Source organism: Diceros bicornis, assembly GCF_020826845.1.
Source record: "Diceros bicornis minor isolate mBicDic1 chromosome 30 unlocalized genomic scaffold, mDicBic1.mat.cur SUPER_30_unloc_7, whole genome shotgun sequence".
NCBI classification, from domain to species: domain Eukaryota; kingdom Metazoa; phylum Chordata; class Mammalia; order Perissodactyla; family Rhinocerotidae; genus Diceros; species Diceros bicornis.
The window spans coordinates 726442-751353 of record NW_026690905.1 but is presented as its reverse complement, the minus strand read 5'-3'; the positions used below and the strand labels follow the sequence as shown (position 1 = coordinate 751353).

The following is a 24912-nucleotide window of genomic DNA, read 5'->3' as shown; positions in this document are numbered from 1 at the left end:
AATCACATAACAGATGTAAGTCAGATGGAGGAATGACGGTGCCCTCAGGGCAAGGAGAGACGGGAGAGGGAGAACCCACCTGGTCCTGGGTGTCTCTCAGCAGGGCGGTGTACTCCGAGGATGTGGGCTCCGAGTTGCTGAGGTTCCAGCTGATGATGCGGAAATGTAGCTGATACTCTCTCTGGATGGATAAACTCTGGGCTGCAGAGCCTGGAGCCACCGGGAGGAAGAGCAGACAGGTGGAGACACTCAGCTCCCAGCACAAAGGCATGGTGGCCCATGGGGTCAAGGTGGTGGGTGCAGACAGCGTCCACACAGGTGGCTGGCCCATCCTTCTCAGGCCTGGGGAGAGAGGGATGTGGGGACTCTAGAGAGAGTTCCTGAATCCTCGGGGTGGGGGACAGAAAAGGAAGGAGGAAATGGGAGGACACTGGGGAGACAGATAGGGGTGGTCACAAAAGAGGTCATTAGGGGCAAATGCTGAGGGGAGGGTCTCACCTGAGGGAGACCAGTCTGCAACTTGAGTAGAAGGGGCGCAGGCTGCTGTTCTTGAACAAGGATACAGCTGGGGAGGAAGGAGGAGGAGGAGGAGCAGGAGGGACAGGGGTTGGGGGAGGGGCTGGATGGGATTTAACTACCAGGAGCTGCTGGGACCAGGGTCTCACCAGGCTCTGCAAGACCCTCTCAGTGAAGTTGAACGTGGTCTAGCCGTTGCTCATGTCTGATAAATACCGGAGGGTAGAGATGGTGACGTTGACTGTGAGGGACTTCAGGTTGTGCCCCAAAGCTGCAAGACGAGAGGGAGAGCGATGGCCATCTCTGAAAGCTGGCCTGAGACCAGACCAGAGTCCTGCACTCATTATAATCTGTCGTCTTCTGTCCCAGTGGCACCACCACCCAACCCTGTAGTCACCCAAGTCAGAACCAGCATATCAGCTCAGCTCCTCCTCCCTCCCAGTAACACCCATTCACCTTGCACACTGGTCCTCACATACACTCCCTCTCTCCCTCCCTGTCCTAGCTCAGGTCTTAACTTCCTTCACCCGGACCAACACCCCAGCAGGCTCACTGGATGCTGTGTCTAAAGGATGTTCTACATGGACTACTAGAAGAATCTTTCTGAAATGAATACCTCACTAGGGCCACCACTGCTCTAGTACAACCCATGGCTCCCTTTGGCCTTCAGTGTTTAGTTCAACCTTCGTGACCTGGCACTCAAGGCTCTACTCAATCTGGCTCCTGCTGACCTTTCAGTCTCATTTTATCCATCTACTGCGGGTTAAACATTATGCTGCATGCAACCCAAATTCGTTTCAATTCTCCCCATACGGCATGTTGTTTCTGGCTGGAGCCTTTGCTCATGGAATCCTCTCTGCCAGGAAAACCCTTCATCCTCTATTTGCCAGGGTCCCTCCTACTCATTCTTAAAGACTTCATTCTGGTGAAACTTTCTCTAGCAAGCTCCTCCCCTCCAAATTATGCCAGGTGCCTCTCCCCGAAATATCCCACATTGTATTGTAATGTTGTGTTAATTTCACAAGACTAGGGACTCTCTGATGGCTGACCTTAGACTGAATGTTTGGTATAATCTTTGTGATCAGCATGATTGCCCTAAAACCAGAATTTCACACCCTGGCTTCCCAGCTCCTGGATCACACCTGGCTCATGGGGAGTGGGGCCAGAGTGCTTCTCTTGGGAAGGAAAAGGGACCCCCAGATACCTGTGGTGGCTTCTGGTGGCACAGGTGATGATCAAGTATGCAGGGACGTGTTGGCCGGCTCGGGAGCTGTGGATAAGTCTGTCATCAAGGAGGGACAGAGTGGGAGTAGCCCCCAGGCTCACACGGGCTAAAGCACAGGCTGTCTCAGGACCACCATTCACAGGTGAAGCATAAATGAGAGTGATGGGATGAATGATTGTGTGAGTAGCGGGATGAGTAAGCCTGTGGATGAGAGGAGCCCAAGAGAGAGAGAGAGGTGAACAAGAGTGACTGAACTCGGAGGAGAGGCAGATAGGCAGAAAAATGGGCAGATGGATGGGATACCTGGAAAAGGAGGACCAAGGGCAGGGCTTCAGGAGAATTAAAGTGAAAACCACATGGGGTCAGAATGTGGTGGAGAACATGTCTGTGTCTTAGGCTTTCTCACACTGGGCTGGGACTCTCCACCAGAACCCGGGAGGGAGAGAAGGGATGAATTAGGGCCCTTCCAGGTCCTTCCCTCACCAAGGACAGCAGGTGAAGGAGAACAAGTGCTCCCAAACCCCAAATGCAGACGGGACACAGGAGATCAGGGCCAGGAATACTCACTGTTGGTAGTCGGGGCCACGGCTCCATAGGTGTAACCTGTGGAGAGAAGGCGAGAGGAGCTCAGCAAGAGTTGGGGTGAACATAAAACATTAAGGGAGAGGAAGGATGTAGGGACCTTTGTGGGAAAAGCAGAGGGGAAAGCAGAGGGGACGAGTGGAGGGGTGTTCAGGGGGAAGGAATTGAGATGGAAGGTGGCTGGACCCAGTGATCACACAGTGATGAGAAGACTGAACCCAGACCAGGAGGATAGAGAGATGGATCATAGCTCACTTTAGAGCAACGGAAGGAACACAGAACTCTGACTGGGAGAGACAGCATGGCTGTAGCACAGCCCCTCACCACTGACGTAGAGGTTCTCTCAGTCCAGGGTGAAGGAGCCCAGGTGGGTGGTGCACTGAGTCTCATGGCTCAGCTCCTAGTAGAGTCACTCTCTGTCCAGCCCGGGACCTGCGGGGGTCAGAGTGGAAGGTGCAGATGATGTCCACCCCAGTGGCTACCCCACCCTTCTCAAGCCTGGGGGAGGAAGATCATGGAGCTGTGGAATACTGAGCAGGGGTCATTCTGGGTGTGGAAAGCGAGAGAGGGGAAGGAAGGAAGGTGATGGAGATGCTGAAGGGGCTGCTCTGAAGCCTGCAGGGGCTCTCCTAGGTGTCTCCCGTGTGAGACAACACCCTCACAAGTAAGGCCTGACTTCTTTTAGGATGTGGAAGGGGGGGCCTGTTAGTGGAAAAGAGGGGTGAACACACACACCTGGGTGAGGGGGCACCTGCAGGTCTGCACAGACAGCAGCGAGAACAGTCAGTGCCCTGTGCCATCTGACACATGCAGGCAAGAAAGTACCGTTATGTTCTCTCGGTTCTACACTCCATGGTCTTTTCTTTCTACTTCTTTCCTACTCCACAGCCATCACTCAGGCGTAGGGAACAATCATCTTATTCCTAATCTTATTCCCAGCACCTCCCATCTTGCATATTAAGTCTTCATTCTTAACCATGAAGTCCATTTTAACCCACATGCTTAGACCAAACGCTAATCACATCATCCTTCTACTCGCATCTCTCCAGAGTGTTCCCACTGGTCTTAGAACAGAGTCCCAATCACCCCTCATCTGGTCCTGCCTGTCTCCCCTCGCCGGTGTGGCTCACACTCCTCCCCCTCTGTTGACTCGGCTCAGCCATCCTTCTTCTCAGTTCATGGACACACCAGGCTCTCTGCTTCAGGGGTGTCCTCATGCGGTCCCTCTGCCTGAAAAACTCTCTTGAACACAATCCCACACCCTCACTCCAGTCTAACACTCCTACCAGCTAAATCCAGTCCCAACTCCAGCTCTCAAGATAAATATCAGTCCTTCTCAAGAGGGCTTCTCTGCCTCCTCATGTTGATTCCCCTTGTGCCAAACTCCCACATCACTCTCATCATTAACCTTTCAAAATCCAAATTCCCAAATACAATGTAAATTCCATGGAGGTGGAACAAGGTCTCTCTGGTTCTCCAGGTCCCCATGCATGTGTCCCAGGGCCTGGCTTATGAGATGAGGAACCATCCCGGTTTGTCTAGGACTGCCCTGGTTTGAAGACTAAACGTCCTGTGTCCTGGAAAACCCCACTGTCCTGAATAAACGAGGATGGTTGGTCACCATTAATTATACACTCAGAGACTGTCTATTGTATGACAAGCACAAATTCCCCTCAAGAACATCACAGGAAATCTAAAATGAAAAAGGCACAGACACACGTACACACACAATTAGTAGAGGCCAGCAACTAAATACAAAATTACTTAACAAGATTCTCTGCAACGTGAATCACCAGACCATTATTTCAGAAAAATTTCAAGAAACAAAGTTAATTCCCTTTAGAAGGCAAGGTGGAGAGGACAGTCTTTTTGGAGACTAGCGCCCTTCCCTTCAATCTACAGTGTTGCTTAGTACTCCTCCAAATGATTTGAAATGTCATAAAGAAAAAAATGCTCAAAATAAATCTGGCTACTGGCAAATTCATTTTTAAATTTGTTATTAATACAAAGAAGTTCCAATCATCTTTTTCCTTGAATGCTCCTTTATTTCAAATTTTTGTGGAGGATTTATAGGACTTTAGAAGTCAAATTGAATGGGTCTAAGGAATGTTGCTGAGTATCCCTGCTAATATTTCATGGGATGTCTTCTAATACTACATACACACGCAAAACATTTTTGTATTTATTATATATAAATCCTGACTTTTGAGTATTATGCAATGCAAGTAAATCTATATTTTCTACTATAATCCACATTTGCAGTTATTTACGTTTCTTTCATATGTTCTTATTTGCATATAACTGTACTTACTGAAATATTTACCACACAGAACCACACACAGCTTACCATCTTTCCATCCATCAAACATCAATAATTTTCCTCAAGATACCTTCACTCTCAGTGACTCCAGGTGGTGACAACCTGAGCCCAGGAAAGCTCACTAGCAGGTCTTCTGCACAGCAAAGGCTGCTGGAACCTGTTGGTACCAGGTCCACAGGGTACTCATCTGGTCACAACGAAATCCATGGATCAGCAAGGACAGGTGGACCCTGAGCCTGGTTTCACCTGAAACTTGAGCTCCACGGATGCTTTTCGTGTCTGAGGGGGGCAAAAAAGTGCAAACAAGCTTTTGAGGCCTTTTATAGGTTGTTGGATGGAAAGGCCAACCCCATTCACTTTTCTTTATTTTTACTTACTGATTTAACTGTAACTGTTGGCTGTGGCTGGATTTTCCAGATTCCTATCCAGCCACCTGCTGCTCCCCGAGATGGGAGAAAGCAGCTTTGTGCTGTGTGCACTTGAGTCGCTCAACTCACTTGGCTGGACAGAGACTTTTTCGTGACTCTGAACCCTTTAAACAAGCTTGTCATTTAGGGACCCTGTAAGTGACTCGCTGACTTCTCAACAATTTCCACACTTCATTCAGGGCTCGGGAGATTTTCAGGCCCTGGAGCAGGTTTCCCAACCTTGGCACAACTGACATTTGGGGCCGGATAATTCTCTGTGGGGCTGTGCTGGGCCCTGGAGGATGCTGAGCAGCATCCCTGCCTCCCCCCTAGATGCCAGGAGCGCCCCACTTGTAACGACCAAAACATCGCCTCCAGAAGCGGCTAAAGCCCCCTGGGGACAAAATCACAAGGAGGACGTTGACGGGGACTCTGAGGAGGGGACGGCGGCGCCCAGATCCAGGAGGAACAGCAGCCTCTGGGGCCCTGAGCGAACAGCCCGGGGGAAACGGGGCTGCAGGGGGATGGAGAGACGCGGAGCCCTGACGGGGCTGCCCACGGCCAAGCCCACTCCCTGGACCGCGACTGGAGCCGGGACAGCCCGCCGCTCACCGAGCCCCGCCTCTGAGGGTGAACATCCACAGGAATGCGATCCGCACCGAGAAGATGGAACACACTGCGCAGAATGCCCGCTCCATCCACGGCGCCGCCTGCGCTTCCGGTTCCGGTCTTGGGCGGGCGTTCGGGGAGGACGAACGTTTGGGGGCTGCATCAGGGACAGGGACAGGGACAAAATCTAGGGGCGTGGCTGTGGGCGGGGACAATGCTGTGAGTGACAGCAGGCCGGGAAGGCAGTTCTATGGGCGGGAACAAGGGTGCAGGCAGGGCAATGAGCCGGGACCAGGCTGTGGGCGGAGACAGGCCCGAATGTTGTGGGCTGAGTCCAGTTCCAGGGGCGTGAAGAGGCGGGGGTGTGGCTGGAATAATTCAGGCAGACTTCACAGGGGGAGGAAATCAGCTCCAGGGGCGTGGCTGGAGGCGAGGCTTTCCGTGGACCCCTACATTGTACAGGTAGCTGGATGTTGAACAGCTGTTCTTCATTCCTTTCCCCACCTTTACACAGCCTCATAGAATGATGTTCCCATATTTAGAATTCTAAATTTTTTGTGCGTTTGCTGTTCTTAATTTCGTTAAAAAATTGGATCATATATTCACATTTCTCTACAACTTGCTGTTCCAAACCAGTAGATAAGGATATAACGCTATTTTAATTTTAAAAATCTGGGGGGAGGAAGGCCTACGTCGTAGGTGCATGTATAGGAAAACTTCAAATATTCTCACTCTACCACTGTCTCCCGGTACTTTTGCACAGAGATAAACATTCTTTCCTCCTCTATCCTTCCAGACATACTGTGTATATGTGGGACTGTGTATATGTTCAAGACCAAGAGGGGTGTCCCCAAGCAAAACCTGAAGCCCATGAATTGTCTCATGCATCAGAAGTTAATGAGAAGAGATTTAATTTTCTGGTGGAAGGAGATGAACCAGTGATGAATCCATAGGAAGACAACAAAGAAACAAGAGAATTTTACCGTTAAAAACGTCAAAGGAAAAAGTGAGAAAGAAAATGTATTCATACTATCTGACGTAGCACATCTCTGGATAAGATTCGTATGCTATAAAATGGTAAACACTGATGTCATAAAACAGTAGACATTGAATTTTGATTTATCCTAATTCATTAAATAGTTATATTGGGCAAGGGGAATTATGTTTTTAACATATGTAAGAACTCTTCGTGCTGATTTTTTCAGAGAAGAAATAAAATATAAATAGTCAAAAGCTGAAAAATGAAAAAACTGTATGAGTAGCTAATTTAGAAATATAGATTTTAAATCAGAAAATTAAGTTGTTTTTGGAACCAGAGTCAAGAGTGGGGAAGGTAGCTTTTCATTATAAGCCTCGGAGTATTATTTGAGAGATGTGCGTATGCATACACACACACGCACACACACAGAAGCCTGAATTTGTATTCCAAAGGGATCATCTAACTCTACAAATATTTGTAAAAAGGATTCACTTTACAAGAGTAGAACGTATTTTGAAAACTACAGACTTCAAGCATTAAAAAAGCTCTCATCATCCCGGTGGAAAAATGAATGGGGCATCACTTTCCAACTCACATGTTGATAAGCCTTTTACATACATTACTCTTGAGTATTCTCACAGCAACCCATAAGGAAGATGGTATTATCTATCTCCATTTTGCAGATGAGGAAATTGATGACAGCATATTGCTAAAATTTTCATATAAGTTCTCAATAGATCTTGTTTTATGTTAAAATTGTTTATTGAATTTTATTTTCATTAATAAAATGATATGTGTCACTCTTACAAATAAGCAAAGACTGTGTAAAAACAATTTACCAAAACTAGTTTTCTTTTGATATAATTAAATATAACAGTCACTTTATTATTTTTCTGCTGTCTGCCTCACATCTACGAAGATGCTTCCTATCCCAAAGACTTACTAGAAAACTCGACTAAAAATCAAGGATCAGGGAATACCCACATTATGCAAGCTTCCTGAATACATGCAAAAAAAGCCATTATAACAATTTTTTGTACAAAAATCTTAGATCATTCATGAACTGATAGCGACACAAATCATGATTAGGCAAGTTATTTCTGTAGAATGACAAATATTTAAAATTTAGACATTTAGAAAGGTATTTCATTACAGTAACTAATGTGTATAAGAATTTTTTCAAACTCACTTAGTTCCAGGAAATCCTTTGACAAAATTCACTGCAATATTATTCACAATAATCAAGAGATGGAAACTACCTAATTGTGCACCCGTGGGTGAAAGGATGAAGAAAATCTGAGGCATCTATACAATGAAATATTATTCAGCCTTAAAAAGAAAGGAAATCCTGTATTCAGAATTGCTTGCCTGGATCATTTCAGTAGCCATGTGGTTTCATCCTTAGTCCCCTCTGATCCATTCGTCAACCAGGAACCAGGGTGATCCTTTTACAATGTAAGTGCCACAACCTCTAATGGATCCCTAAAAGAGATTTTGGAGGTGGACTGCCTGGGTACCAGCTGTGTGACCTTGGTCATTTATATAACCTCTAATGTTCCTCATCCATACAATAGAGGTTAATAGTATTGTCTCCATGGCATTGTTGTGAGGATTAAATGAGTGAATACATGTCAGATGCCTAGAAAGTGCCTGGCACATGATAAGGCATCATGAAAAATTTAACTGTAATTATAACCAAATTAAATATTGTGATGGCCTATTAATTAAGTTGAACCATATGAAATTTCTAATATTCAACCATTTTGACCCATTATTATTGTTGAATAAATGATGAAAGTCTAGGCAGGTTTGTTAGAGTCAAAAAGGATTGGATAAATGAAAATATTATTAGAAAAAATGAGCTGAAATGGATTGCTTTGCAAATTACAAAGCAGTTTCTCATACTTTGTTTCATTTAATCTCTATAGAATGCTTTTCAGGGTATTATTACCAGTGTCTCTGAAGGAGTAATTGACTTTCCCCAAATCACACCACATTAAATAACACAATTAGAGGGGAAACATCATTTCAAGTATAAATCCCATATGATATTTTTTCCCCTTCATAATATCATTGGTCCTCTCAAGAAAGTGATGAAATAATGCTGATTCATATGAACTTAGTCTTAAAGAGACATACTCTCAGATGATAAACACTATGTCTTTGAAACAGGGGTGTTATGAGAAGAAACTTGGGACCCATGTTTTCTGGGTTTTCAAGTCCATGATTAGACTTCTGGTAAACAGTCAAAGAAGGGAAAGGGTGAATAATAGTCCAGAATGAAAAAAGTTTGACGTATATGTAACTTTATTGATCACCTCAAGATTCTCTTTTTGTTTATGGTCTGTGTCACCCTACTAGAATATAAATGCTCTTAGGGTAGATCACTGCTATCGTGCAGCAAGTGGTAGGCACTGAGTAAATATTTATTAAAGGAATGAAAGTGGCCTTGAATACATCTGCTCTTTACCCACCAGAGAACAGCCCCATACCAGGCAAATGGCATCATTAACAAAATTTTAAAAATCATATCCTTATTAGCTAGTAACCATGGATACAAGGCTCCCATTTATTTCATACTTTCTAAGTATTTAAGCATTCTGGTGTATTAGGGAGTGTTTCCACAGCCTTGCTGTAACATAAAGCAAGATTTTTTGGCCCATTGATTGCTGTTTCCAGCAGGGCCCATCTCTATACTTACCTCTAAACAATTAACTATAGATTTGTTATCCCAATGAACAGCGATTTGGTATGGAACCTGTTTTATCAGTGTCATGCGAAAGTAGACATTTGATATATCTTTAAGAGGTGATATGGATAATAAGGTTGATGCAGAAGAAGACAACTAAAAATTCTCTCTGGTCTTTGTCAAGTGCATCTGGGTGAAGGGTATCTTGTTGTCACTGGATTTCAGAACTCAAAAAGACTCGTCCAACTCTTCATGTTACAGGTGAAGAAACTGAGGTCTAAAGAGGTTGAGAGGTTTGACCAAGACTAATTCCTGAGACTAGAGAAAGATCTTCTGATTCTCAGCTGGCCACATTGTCATAAGATCTCCAGCTACAAACAGCCAAGAGAAGCAAGTCTGTTGATTTCCAGGCAGAAATGATTCCCCTTCACGTTTTTACTTTTTCTCGCTTAGATGCCTGCTCTGCACTGACAAGGCATTTATCTGATGTTTACGCTAAACTTAAGAAGAGGAAAATGCTCCTGGAAAACACTTGTGATTCAGTGTGGCAATGGAGAGCACAGTCATGAAAAAATGAGAATCAAATGAATAAGAGGTAAATAATATTAGAGAAGAAGAGAAAATCTATTATTTAGTGGGACATAACTTATAAAATTTAGAACTGGTAAATAAGTGCAGTAATGTATAAGGAAGCTAGATTCCTATATGAAACATCGAAAATACTGTTACATGAGCAAGAATTAGTTTAAACATGTAAACAATTATTCCATTCCTAAGAGCAATGAATTATTTAAGATGAGTAGTTCAAATAATTGGAACTACACATTAGTTATATGAAGAAGATTATAGAGAGATACAAAGCGTGTGAAAGCTCTGATTAAATGGAGAGATATACTATACTTGTGATTGAAAACAGTGTTTCAAAGATATCAATTTTCCAAACATTATTCAGATTCCATGTGCTTCAAATCTTCTTTTAAAATGATGTAGTGTTTGTTTTATAGAATAAAAGATATCCATTTGTAAAATAAAACACTGGACCATCAACTAACATTATTCACAAGTAAATCATTCTAAATGGATTATAAGAGCTAAAATTAAAAGTAAAAATCCCCCACGTATAACAGTGGTGGATGACAATATAGAAGACTATCCATAATCTTAAAATTAGTGAAGATATTCTTAATATATATGCTTAAAGATGTCTGGTTGAAAAGAGGAAGGAGAAAAAGTAAAATGGAAAGTGATATGGTCTCTGATTTTCTTTCAGAGACTTAATCTAGAGAAAAATATTCCAGTCTACGATATTGGATAAAGAAATAGATCTGTGATAATTACACAAATAATGAGTGGACATATATAAATGGTAGCATACTGTATCAGTTAGCTTCTGCTGTATAAAAAATCAACCTAAAATTTGGTGGCTACAAATAAGAATAGTTTATTTTTTCTCAAGATTCTGTGGGCTAACAGGGCAGTTATTTTGATCTGGACATATTGGTGGCTCAGCTGGGATTGGCTGGTCTAGGACGGCCTTACTCACATATCTGATTGTTGACTTGAAGTCACCTGGAGTAATGGAGATGTGCAGTCTATCTAGACTCATTCACATATTGAGGGCCTCAGGCTTCCCAAGGGCAGCCAGAGAAGGACAAGTACCAACAATGAGCAAGTGTTTTTCATGCCTTTGCTCATGTCATTTGTTAATGTCCCATTGGCCAAAGCAAGTTACAAGGCCAAGTCTACCCAGAGTCAACGTGGGATGCTACGACAAAACAGACAGTGGGAGAAGACTAATGTGTGGCCATTTTCGCAATCTTTCACACATAATTTTAGAGGAGAATTAGTATGAATGTTTTTGTATTTGTTCATTTGAATGCCCGAGGAAAATTGTACAAAGCCAAAACAAACGTAAAGCAAAAAATTAAGTGGAGATGTAAGGTAAGTTTAGTTGGTACTTAAAGTGGATCTGCAAAAATGTGGTAGTTTATTTTTCAAGTGTAGGCAAGTTCTTGTAACCTATGAAAATAACTTACATTTCGATTATTTTCTCGCTGAATGTATTTTATTCGTTAACACATTTGATGTGTTTCTCTCTGGCCTTAGGAAAATAACGTAGCACTTGAGACCAAAGATGCAGCCTAATAGCCCCACACTAGAGGCCAAGATGGAGCAGACATTCACGGCCACCATGACTTTGCCCTTGGTGCTGTGGTAGAAGGGGAGGAAGGTGACCCAGACACTGCAGAACACCAGCATGCTGAACGTCAGGATCTTGGCTTCATTAAAGGTGTCAGGCAAGTTCCGGGCCATGAAAGCCACAGTGAAGCTGCCCAGGGCCAAAGAGCCCAGGTGTCCCAGAACACAGTAGAAAGCCGTGACCGAGCCCTTGTTGCACACGATGAAGATGTGGCGGTGTTCAGTGTGTGCATCTGTGTCAATGAAGGGAGGAGAGGTTCCCAGCCAGATTCCACAGAGACTCAGCTGGATAAAGGAGCAGCTGGGAATGATGAAGTTAGGTTCCTCTGCCACCAACCACTGCCTCATCCTTCTCCCTGGTGCAATGACCTTGAAGGCCACAGCCACATTCATAGTTTTGGCCAAGACAGTGGAAACAGCCACAGTAAATACAACTCCAAATGTGATTTGATGAAGACTGCAGGTGGCTGTCTTGGGACGACAAATGAAGAGTAAGGAGCAGAGGAAACAGAGGGTGAGGGAGATGAGCAGGATGCAGCTGAGAGTCCGATTATTGGCCTTGATTATGGGAGTGTCTTGGTGATTCATAAAGACCCCCAGCACCACAGCTGTGAGGACAGAAAAGCACAGAGCTGTGCAGGCCAGGGCCATCCCTAAAGGGTCCTCATAAGCCAGAAAGGTCACAGCTTTTTTGAGGCAGCAATCACACCCTCTGTTGGCATACTGACGATCTGGACACTTCACACACTGATCCATGTCTGGGGAGAGATGCAAAGTGTCCTCAGCCCAGGCTCAGTCATTCTCTCTCATTCGCATGCCCCCAAAGCAGGCATTGGGTAAGTTTAGCCAATTGTCTTCCTTTGTTGCTCCAGGCACCAAATAACAGAATGCTCTGCAGAGAACCATTCCTAGTTAATACTGCCCATCTTATTTCTGGTTAAGTAAACAAAGCTATTATCCTTCTCAGTATTTATCTTGCATATTCATGAAAGCACTTTTTTCTCAGCAGAAAACCAAATATCCTCCCTGTCTCTCTGAGCTATACCCCTGTAAGCTATGGCCTAGATTTACTCATTCAATGAGCAAGCAGTTATTGGAAAACCTCCATGAGCCAGATAATTTGCTACATTCTAGGGAAACAGAGATGACCAATCATAGACCTCACTCCTCAGGAGTTTCAAAATGATACCATTTCTACCATCCAAAATGATCTCCAAAACATTTCGTCTTGATTTCACTTCCACCACTTCTGTTAAGATTTTAGTCACTTCTCTCCTATGTTATCATAAGATCCTTTTACTCTGGTTCCTTGCCCTTGTCCTGCATCACAAGTGATACTTCTACATGTAAGTGGGATCATGTTTATCCTCCATTAAAAAATCCGACAAACTCTTGGCAAGACCAAAAAGACTGTATATCCTTGGTCTTGCCTACCTCTACTACCTCTGCTCTGATTTTTAAGATTCCCAAATCTTCATGTTGTTCTGAAACTGTTCCGTGCCCACTCATCCCTGCAGGTATCAATACATGCTTTTTCCTTCTACAAGGGCATTGCTCCTTCCTCTTTATGTCCCTTTAAATTCTCTCACTTTTCACGTTTAGAACTACAATCTGCCTGATAACGTTTTCTGTGGACGGTTTTAGTTAGGGTTGGCGAGTCATTGTCTTCTTCATGAAGACAGCCAATTTACCCAACATGGTTTATTGAAAAGTCTTTCATTTTCCCACTCCTACTCAGTGTTTCCTTGTAAATCAGACGTCTATACGTGAGTCCCTATATGAGCAGCTTGTGTCTGAATTTACCATTTGGTTCCGTTGATTTTCTTGTTTACCCTCATGATGAACCTCCTCTATTTTGATGCTATATTACTTGATGTCAGGTAGACTAAGTCCTCCCACTCTATTCACTGTCTTCAAGATTTTCTTATTTAAGTTTTTCCTTTATCATTTCCATAAGAATTGTATCAATTGTAATTTCCACAGAACGGGTCATCATTTTAGCTGCAATTTTGTGGAAGCTGTAGATTAATTTGGACAGTTTTGATATCTGTAGAATTTTGAGTCTGTTCAGTCACGAATTTGATTTATCCCTCCACTTCTTTCAGTCTTCCTCCATTTTTCTAAATGCTGTTCTATAATTTTATGGACAGAAATCTTTTGAAAGTCTCATTAAAGTTATTTCTAGGTACTTCATACTTTAAGATGTTGTAAATGTCGTTTTTTAAAATTTAAATTTTGAATGCTTATGACGGGTACATGGAAGCAAAACTTTCTATATGAACCTTGTATTCAGCCGTCAATAAACTCAGTTAATACCTTAATTTATATGGTTTTTACATTTATACCATAATATCATCTGAAGATAACATCAATTTTACTTCTTCCTTTGAAGTAAATTATTCCTTTTATTTCTTTTCCTGCCAATATTGTATCAGGCAAGACCTCCAGCCTAACGGCTTATAGAGGCAGTGATGTTGAACATTTTTCTCTTATCCTTGTTTTCAACAGTGCAACATAAAGTTCCATTCTGTGACTACTGTGTATGGGAGTAAGAGAGTTTCCTTCTGTTCCTGATTTGGTGAGTGTTGTTTCTGTTGTTGTTGTTTGTTTTAAAATATGAATAGGTGTTTAATTTTTCTAGTTTTTCTTACAGTTATTGAGATTATTATTTCTCTTTTTTCAGAGATTAGTGTACTGAATTACATTGCATGAACCTAATTTGGTTATGATATGTCCTTCTTATAAAATATGGCTAGATTTGGAACCTTGATATGATTTGATTTTTTTTTTTAGTATCAATGAATTTAATCCAAGAAAGAGAGTGGCCTGTAATTTCCTTTCCTGCAATTATTTTGTTAGATTTTTTTACCAATGTTAATCTCGTCTCTCAAAGTGAGTCAAAAAGTTTTCTGATTTTCCTATTCTCTGGAAGAGTTTGAGTAGATGTATATTAATTTTTTCTTGAATATTTGGGCAGATTCATCAGCTTTATACCAAATAAATAGCTTACAATAAAATTTTGTATAAATGTTTTAAAGGATGGTCTCAATTTCTGTAATAGGTATGGCAATATTCAGATTTTTCATTTTTTCTTGAAGCAGTTTGGTAACTTTTATTTGCCTAGAAATTTGTGAATATCCTCTAAATTTTCATTGTATCAACATGATGTTATTTATGTTTTCTTCATGTTAAAAATTTTCCATATGATCTGCACAGATTACTCTCTTTTCAGCCTTGGTATTATTTTGTTGCAATTTTTCTCTTTTTTTGAACACTAGTACTAGGATTTTATTGAGCATATTTGTCATTTATTAGAATCAAATTTAGTTTTATTTATCCTTTTGATGTTTGTCTTTTATTTTGTTAACACTTCCTCTAATATATATCATTTTGTGTTTTCTCTTTTCCTTGTGTTTACTTTTCTGCTCTTTTTCTAGTTTGTGATGAATGCTTAGAACTTAGAAATTCAACCTTTCTTTATTTAAATATACACAATAATATATAAATATATATAATTTAGGATTCTACATTTCTCTTTAAGGATAGATTTAATTCCACCCCATAAGATTTGATGAATGTTTTTTTTAATTGGAAATACATTCTAATTTCCATCATAGTTTACTCATTACTCATCCGTTGTTTAAAAGAGTATTTATTAATCTCCAAGCATGTAGGAATTGAAGTTAGTGGATGTAGTGTTCTTTAGATGTGCATATGGAACATATACCCAAACTTACCACACGCCAAATGTGCACGTGGAAGCTTTATCCAAATTGACGATATGCCAGACTGTATCATCAATCTCAGTACATTTCAAAAAAATTGAAATTATACAAAAGATGTTGTGAAATTAAGCTTCATATCAATCACAAAAATAAAATTAGATAATGCCACCATTGAGGGGATTCCAACATTGCACCGTTTAATATCATAAATCTGAGTAATTCCAAGATGTTAATTATTGTATGAAAAATCTTCAGTGTTGGTTTTCTGTCCCTCTTCTACTTCATGACCCAACTCCCAAACCCACATTGTCTGTGTTCTAGTCATGTTGAACCTTTTCTCAGCTCCCTAGAATATTAAATGCAGGGCTAATTTGCCAGTTTCTGCCATTTCTAAGAATTCCACCAAGAATTTAATCCGCCTTCATTAGTCTGATATAATACTAATGCTATTGCCTTTATGAAGAAGTCCATGACACTTCCCTCCCCACAAACATATATACTATCACTTATTTCATCCCATGGATCTCTGCGTACCTATATTGCAGCCCTATGTCACCACCTTGAATTCACATCACTGCATGTTGTCTCCCCTACTCACCTGTGACCTCGAGGAGATCAGAAACCAAGCTGTACCATAAGCTCATTGTACACCATGGAAATACTTACTTCTTAAATCAAACACAACCTTTCTGAGCTCCTGCTCTGTGCCAAGACCAGCACCAGACACTGGAAAAATAAAGATTTGTTCAACGTGATCTAAATGTAGCTTTAAAGAAGCTGAAAAGTAAGGACTACAATACCATGTGTTAGATTCCATGAGAGAGATTGAAGTTAGTTACTGTGGAGTGGTCGTAAAGGGTTTCGTTGAGATCATAATGCCTGCAATGATGCTAAAATGAGACAAGCAAGCTAGTTCAAGGTAGAGAGAGAGAGTATCATTTTGGGAGGAAATATTATTGGCTATAAAAGTTAAATTACTAAATGGAGGAAGGCAACATTTGGACCCTGCAGTCCTCATCAGAGCTTTTCCGTTTCTTTGGGAGAACCGTGCATACAAAAGAGAGGTGGAGAGCCAGCCCTGATAGCCTAGTGGTGAAAGTTCAGTGCTCACCACTTCGGTGACCCATGTTGGTTTCCTGGTCATGGAACCACACCATCTCTCTATGAATTGCCATGCTGTGGTGGTGGCTCACGTAGAAGAACTAGAATGATTTACAACTAGGATATACAACTATGTACTACAGTTTTGAGGACAATAATAGAAGAGCAGGAATGGCAACAGATGTTAGTCAGCTCAGCATAAAGGTTTCCCTTCAAAAACAAAAATAGAAGTGGAGAATGTCGCTGCAAGGCATATACTCACCTATCTCATTGCAAATCACATTCTCTGGGCTGGGAATGCAAGCAAAACAATAGACAGCATTTCTCTCTTGAGGGCTCTTTCTGAATCCCGGACTGCAACTCTCACTGCATGCAGAGTGTGGAGTTTGGAGAAAATCAGATAACACTTGGTAACAGCTGTGACTTTTTCCTAATTTTCAAGTAAGTAGAGTGTTTTAGAGTATTGGGCCTTAACAAACTTAATCTTGAAATACCTAAATCCAATTCATTGGTTGGACGCCATGCTTATTGTATGATATAAAACACTGGTACACCTCAGAAATACTGTGGGTTTGTTTCCAGAGCACCGCAATAAATCAAATATTGCAATAAAGTGAGTCACAACAATTTTTTGATTTCCTAGTGCATAAAGAAGTTATGTTTACACTATACTGTAGTGTACTAAGTGTGCAATAACATTATCTCTAGAAAACATGTACACAACTTAATGTTTTAAAAAAAATTATTCCTGAAAATTACTAACCACTTTCTGAAACTTTAGCAAATTGCAATCTTTTGCTTATGAAGGTCTTGCTTCCATCTTGGATTGTTGGTAAATGAAAAATTTACTTCAGTTGGAAGTGAATTGTTAAATTCGCATATGTGGCCCTTTATGAAGCTCTGAGGGGACACAAAACTCCACAAGATTTTGGTTATTAATGTATGGTGTAAGTAATTGTGATTGGGTTCAACCCACCTCAGTAATTCTTGTGTCCCACTCAATCACTTCGTCAGATAAAGACAATTCTTGACCACGTGGAGCATGTTGGGAATATTCTCCTACTTTCACCTTAAGTCCAAGACCTTCGGGAAAATTCCAAAAGTTGAGAATAGTTTAATCTGAATCTGATTTTCCTTCATCAGCCAAATTCACTGAGTCACCAGCAGGATTGTTAAATTCTATGTTCCTCAGAAAGGGGTGCAGATAAAAGAGACACATCATCCTGTGGTGAAGTGGGCCCGGGTGTTAAAGAGAAAAACCCTGAATTGGGGACAGCCTTTCATTGTCTGTAATCCTTGCTTCATAATGTAACTTTATTGCAAGTATCCAATGAAGTAAAGCAAATGAAATCATATGGAGATTTAAAATATCATAATGCTTCTAAAACATCAGTTAGTTTCAAGAGAAAATGCCTAAAGACAAGAATATCAAGATGATCAGTGGTGATAGGATTCAGACAAATCTCGAGTATAAAGTCCAATCTAGCCACCCTCATGCACTCTCTGACTTTTCCCAGACCATCAATCTGCAAAATGATGTTAGCAATACCTAAAGTTGTTGCAGAATTAAATGAGATCATTTATGTAAAGTATTCACTATGATGTTCAGCACCAGATAGGCACATAGAGGACAAGTTCTCTTCTTCTTGTCATTGAGTAGCTTCATGTGAGAAGATAGGATATTCCCTATTGAAACGTTAGGCAGGCAGGATGTTGGGATCCTTTGTAACACAAAGCATTGATATTGACTCATAGCTCAATTCCTCGTTGCCACTAGAAACTTTTTGTAGATGACTTACTATCCAGGACTAGATATACCTCCTAGAGAGTGAAACAAGTATAGAAACTCTTGTGCTTTTCTTGGAGAAAGAATCCTAACTGCTTGGTTTGAGCACCTGTGGAACCATAAGAAAGTCACTTTTAAGAGTGTACGTTCTGTTAAGTCGAAGGGACTTTACCTGCCAGGGACAAAACAACAGACCTTCCCCACTTCACATTGGCTGCATATCTGCTTGTTGAAGAAGTATCTTGTGAAGGTTCCAAGGCACAGCATACACAGCATTTTACATACTGTAACTCCATTTAGTCATGCTTGTGTCAAAAGTCTGTCAAGGCAGCCATCTTAAGGAGGCATTAGGTGGACAATTCTCCAGTGTTTTACAGTAAGACAGAAATCGTGCAAGGAATAAAGGGAAACCACAACATAGTGAGGTAAATGTCTTCTGGATATTTGGAAGCGTTAACTGTCTGGATAAAATTTACAAGCCAGGAAACTCACTACGGTGGTGTGAAAAAATGAGAGTACCATGCAATGTGTCAAGGATGAAATCTCTCTCACTGTGGATAAAATCCCACTCTGATGTCGTGACCCAGACTTTCCATATCACTAAATACTCCCAAGTAGAAAAGCTCAAGCTTATGAGAGAGTTGGCATCACCATAAATGATAACCACATTCCCTTCTGTTTCCTATACTTGCAAATCGTATGGCCATGTCTTTGAGTAATATGACCTTTCAGTCACAGGAATCATTTCCACAAAGGCTGCACAGATTCCATTCCGGTCCATTTCTCCTCTCAATTCTGAGAGAAACTCAACACCTTTCTTGTCTTCCGAGATGATCAGCCCCACCCAGCTCCAACTGAAATGAAGCAGCAAAGAGTCCATGCCAATAGCTAGAGATGTGACCCTGGGGGCCATCTAATAGAGAGATGGAAACTGCTCATCATCGTTCAGGGTAAGATCAAAAGGACCATAGGAAAGCTAAAATGAAAAGAAAATTGGAAGGAATATGAGGAAGGGGATTGGCAAAAATCACACTGTCAGTCCTGAAAGCTGTTCAGCAACATCTGGAGTGGTAGAAGGGGACAATTGCTCATTTCATTTTCTAATCATTTTCCACTCCCTGAAATATTTCTAGAAAATAAGATCAGTAAGAGTTCCAGGAAACTGCTTTGTCTCCTTTCCCCTCAACCTTCTCTCTACACCAAATAAAGGAAATGTCATACTCCATCGAGGTCCTGTACACGGACCCTTTGAGATCATATCCTTTGAGAGATGCACAAATCCAGTCTCCTCCTCTCTTCCTTTTTAGGCCCATGAGAATGGCACCAAAGGAGGCATGGTTTCATCTCTCCCCATCCCACCCAGTCTTACCTGTGGAAATTTGTACAATTCCAGCAATGTTCCAATCTGGGCAGAAATTGCCCAGGTGGTTCCTGTAAGGACAGCTAGAGACTTACTCTCTCTCCTGCAGTCGTAATTAGGGATGTCCTTGCCCAACCCTGAGAGACAAATCAGGGAACTCTCCAATGTCCTCCTTTCACTGGGCAAGGCATTATAGAGATCAAATCCCAGAGACAAGTTGGGCAAGATATGATGGTTCCTGTTGATTTCCTCAATGGCAAAAACCAAGGCCAGAACATACTGGTAGTTCTTGTACTGAAACCTGCATAGAGGGATAAGGATCCTTAGGGAAAATACTCAAAATGATTTCCTTCAAATGCAATACAATGACTTTATTAAAATTACTTTGCTATTGACTCGAATGTCTGTGGCAACAGATGGCACTCCTGAAGCCTTAGAATTTATAACTAAATAAAATAACATGACTCCAGCTGTGGAACTTCCTTACTGAATTACACACTCATGAAAGAAACCAGTTAAATACACAGCAGAAAGTACAATGAATGGAAAAACAGATCACATTCAGAATAGACTTGTAAATGGCTCTTTGGTTCAGGATCCAAAATGCTTGTTTATATGAGCACACCATTAAATCTTTCCTAGAAGAGCAACAATATTAGCATGATATTGGAGAAAGCCCTGGGGAGAAAGAATAATTGCAACTGAAAGATACATGACAAGCATAGACGCATGACATGTGCACGATGAGAATGGTGCAACAGAAGGCTGTCAATCAAATTGCCTAACCTCTATCCCCTCAAACCTGTGCGTCTGCCACCATCAAAACCAGGAAACTAAGGTGAACTTCAGAGATCCAATGAAGGAGGAATCATCAACAGGCAGGAACAATTGAAACAATGAAGAAGGACTGAAAGGAGTAGCAACACTTAGGAATCTAAGAGAGAGAGCACTGTAAAGTTTAAAAAGCTTCTCATCCATTTCTTATTTAAAAAATATAAAATTAAAATTTTTCATTAACATCTTTAACGGTACCTATTCCTGATAGCCCATATTGTCTTCATCTTTTCTACAGACTTTCTAAACACAAATAACATCTAAGCCAAAGAAAATTCTCTGCATTTCTATTGCCTGGGATTTGTAATAGCATCAGGAATAAAATAGAGCAGTCACTTGTGCTTATTTCAAGTGTTCTATTATTTGAGGATTGATTAGTACCCTAGTTCTTGCTCACTTCTTGTTAATGCTCCCCTTGTCCCTGTGAAGAATAGGTGTTCTTCACTTGTTGGGTATAGGGTTCGATGTGTATCCATTAAATCAAACTTGCTAATTTGTTTTTCAAACACTCTATTATTAGATATATGCTATTCTTTCTCTCAGAGGAAATTTGAAATTCCTCACTATGATGATATATTATGTCTACCTCTCCTCTTCCTCTGCCTCCTTCTCCTGTACTTCCTCCTCCTCCTCCGACTTTTTCTTCTTGTCTTCTCCTTCTTCTCCTTCCTTTCCTAGTTGAGGCTATATTATCTTCACATGACATCGTGTGTAGTATAACGACTATATCTTCATGATAAGTTGAACTTATATACCATTGGGGATTAACCACTTAATTCCTAATGATGCTTTTTTCCTCGTCTGTTTTATCTCAGAGTATTATAGCTTCCCTGGGTTGATTTTTGATTGATATTTTCCTAGCATATCTTTATATCTTCTATTCTGTTTTGAATTTCTAGTTTTCCATGTTTTTTAGTTTTTACAAGTCTTGTAAACAAGATACAGCTAAATTTATCATTGTCGCATCAAATTTAACAATCTGTATTTAACTCGAGAATTTATTCTATTTACATTTGTTGTGATTATTTATATCCTTCTTTTGCTCCCACTACCTATATGTTTTCCTTCTATGTTTTCCACAGGTTTTATTATGTTATTTCCCTTTAAAATTTATTGATTTATACTTGTTTTCCATATTCTATTGTATCTCCTCTATTTGGGTGAGAGTTATATTCTCTACTTCTATTTTACCACCAGCCCACATTGCCTGAAGTGGATATAGTTTCTCATCTCCTGAGAAATTTATAGACCCTTTAACTTTCAGTTTTACCCACATGACTCACTTGTTTTTGTTGTACAGTACTTTATTTCTCCTTTTTCTTTACTCTCTCTCATCATCTCCATATCTAAATTATCTTTCATGTTTTATAGTTCCTTGTCTTTCTATGCTGCATTCTATTTCCTTCAGAATTCAAATTTGGTTTTCTATTCTCTCTTCTGTTGTAGAACCCATCTATGAAGTTTTAAAACTCAACAGTTATGTATTTTCAATCTCTTAAAGTTCTATAAGGCCCTCTGCCAAATATGTCACATCATTTCTAGAGTCTCCTGTTTGATTTTGTGATTCCATTTTTTGTTGTTCCATTTTTTATACACAGTTATTTTATATTTTGAAGTTGGTAAGTCTAATAGTGAAGGTTTTAGTGTTTAAATCTATTGTTTTGTTTTTAATTTTCTTATGTTTTATGACTCTTATCAACAATGGCATGTATTCCTTATTTGTTTGGAGAACTTTGATTATGAGCTCATATTTGTCTTATTTTAATGTGTACAGAATGTAAGGCTTTAGTTCAGATTCTTTCCTCCAGAGAAGAATGTCACTGGTTTCTGCTCACAGTCATGTGAGATGACACCAAGCTAAATGCCTTTTTTGTGTGACTCACAACTAATCTGTGAGTCCCAGATTCATTCCCTCAAGTCACTGGTGACTCAAAGACAAATCCTTTCATTAGAGGATCATACGGGCCTTTGACCACTGGGTGAATCCAAATTTGTCTAGTGCTTACAATTTCCTTCTTCTGTCCTTTGAGACTTGGCTTACATCATGTGAACTCAAGAATGCAATAACATTTTATTTTATGGAAGATAGTGTTATGTGGAGGGAAATCCCTTTGAGGTATCTAGTCCTCCATACTCATAGTATTACATTCTTTTGGATACTTCTTTGCATTTCTTTCTTTTAATAAAAATTCTTTCTTTAACTTGAAAAGAAAATAAATTTTAAAATCAAACGTGTGAGCTTGCGGGTATAGAAATAATTTACACGCTATTCAACAAAATAAGTTTAAGATATAGAAAATTTTACAATAATGTATGTATGGATTAGGTACATTTAACTGAAACTAAGAACCTCTATTTAGAACATATTTAATCAAATTTTAGGAGAAGAATCATTGAGATACACACTCCAGGAACATTCTGTTTCTGTGAGGTGTACACATACTACACATATACCTGATCGTCATGTTACAAGCCATGATATGGCCAAATTTAGTTCAACTTAGGTCAGATGTGATATGATCAATTAAACTTGAAGAAGGGAGAGTGTCCAGAATGTCCAGAAGCCCCATGTGTTTCCAATGTTAGAGCCTTAAATACTGAGAACAAGGAAGAATGGTGCAGGTGTTGTATAAGTAAATCATAGGTGTTGTATAAATAAATTGCAATGTCTAAAGAGCAGAGAACAGCATCCACATTAAACTATTGCAGATTGTGTCACATTTTGAAAATAAAGCACTCCTTTCAGAAGAAAAATGAAGAACGTTTTTGTGTCAGTTGGGGTTTCCAAATGCTGAGGTGGAGTTAGGAGTACAAGAAGATTATTGTGGCAGAACACCTGTGAAAAATCAAAGGATTGGGTAGGGACAGACTGCATACTCAGATACGGATTTTACTGCCTCTGAAATGAAAAAAATAAGGAATGTTAGACAGAGGAGCTTTCAATCACAATGTGGAGATGCTAGTCTGGAGCCGAGACCTACTGAATCAGAATGTTTGGGTTGGGGTACAGCAAACCTTCTGTGTTTTAACAAGCCTTCCAGATAATTCAGATCCATAATCAAGTTTGAGGTTGACGGGTTTCAAAAAAAAGCACCGTACCAAAGAAGTGAACACTGAAAAATTAGAACAATTGTCTCAGTACTTTGTGTTAATGTGATTTTTAAAAAATGCAAAACACAAACTACTTTAAAGAATGTGCATAAAATTTAAAACCATCTTGAACCAAGAGCTTAATCTATACTGGATTAGGAGAAAAGAGTCACTGGATTTGGAGAAAAAGAAAAGAAGTAAAATACTAATTAATTTTTCATCTAACATAGAAGAGGCAGTGAAGCAAGACTTCAGATTCTGGGTTCTTCTTATTTCTCAAATTAAAAATATTGTAAAATAAGGGCCAGCCTAGTGGCATAGTGGTTAAGTTTGCACGCTCTGCTTTGTGGTGGTCTAGGGTTCGTGGCTTTGGATCCCGGGTGCGGACCTCTGCACCGCTCATCAAACCATGCTGTGGTGGTGCCCCATATAATGTAGAGGAAGATGGTCATGGAGGTTAGCCCAGGTTCAATTTTCCTCAGCAGAAAAAAAAATTCTAAAATAGAATGTGAAAAAGATTTATATATCCAACATGGTGGAGAAAAGTTTAATAAGGAAAATTACTTCAAATGGAGCAAAACAAGGAAAGAAGAAAAAAAGCAAAGTACAAAATTTAAATATAGAACCACAGAGATAATGCTACATATAGCAGTTATACTATACTGAAGTTACTTAAATCACTTTTTCAATATTTTGTGTTACTCTACATTCCACGAAGACATAGGAAACTAACACTGAACATAGATGCTGAAAGAAAGGGGATTGTCAGTGATATTCCATACATGTGCTCACAAAAGTAAAGCCACAACTAATATGAAACTTTTATATATGAATGTGTATAATGGTACACATATCTGAAGGCAAAATATTTTGGGACTAAAAGGTGGTTAGCAGTCAAAATGTATGTGTTCAATTATAGTATCATATATTTAAAAAAGCATTTTAAAAATATGAAGTAAAGTGAACTTAACTACAACCAAAGTAAGAGTATTCAATTAACTTCTCAGTATTTGTCCAAAAAAAGTCAATATAGGAATCATATATATTGTTAATCTTGATTTATCACTAAATATGTTTGGAGCATACACACACACGTGCTCGCATATAAATATCAAACTTCCTACTCCAAAGCAAAGAAAGCATATTATTATAAAATTAGGTCCTATCCTTGTCCAGCAAGCAATTTCGACATAGCAATCAATTCCTGAAGCCACCAGAAGAGAGATAGATGGCCAACCACAGAAATTCTGACTCAGTAGCTCATCAGAGGAACGGACAGATTTGAAATCCAGTTCATTAACCAACTTGCAGGCAAAAATGTTCATTAACCTCCAACATATCTTAAACAAATCACACAATTTATAAGCCAATAAAGACTCTCATGAATAACTGTTTGGTCAAACAGGAAATCAAACCAATGATTACAAAGGAGTGGTGATGGTTTGTAATTGGTATTTGAGTAGTGAACACGATGTAATCTATGCAGAAAT

General features: G+C 40.1%; 1 long non-coding RNA gene across 1 annotated transcript; it reads right to left on the bottom strand.

Moving 5' to 3' along the window:
* Positions 1-727: 727 nt before the first annotated feature.
* On the bottom strand, positions 728-4776 carry LOC131402201 (uncharacterized). The gene is made up of 3 exons (XR_009218367.1): positions 4714-4776; positions 2309-2344; positions 728-819 (listed from the first exon to the last, which is right to left on the bottom strand). It is a non-coding gene; the product is annotated as an uncharacterized LOC131402201 (long non-coding RNA).
* Positions 4777-24912: the final 20136 nt, after the last annotated feature.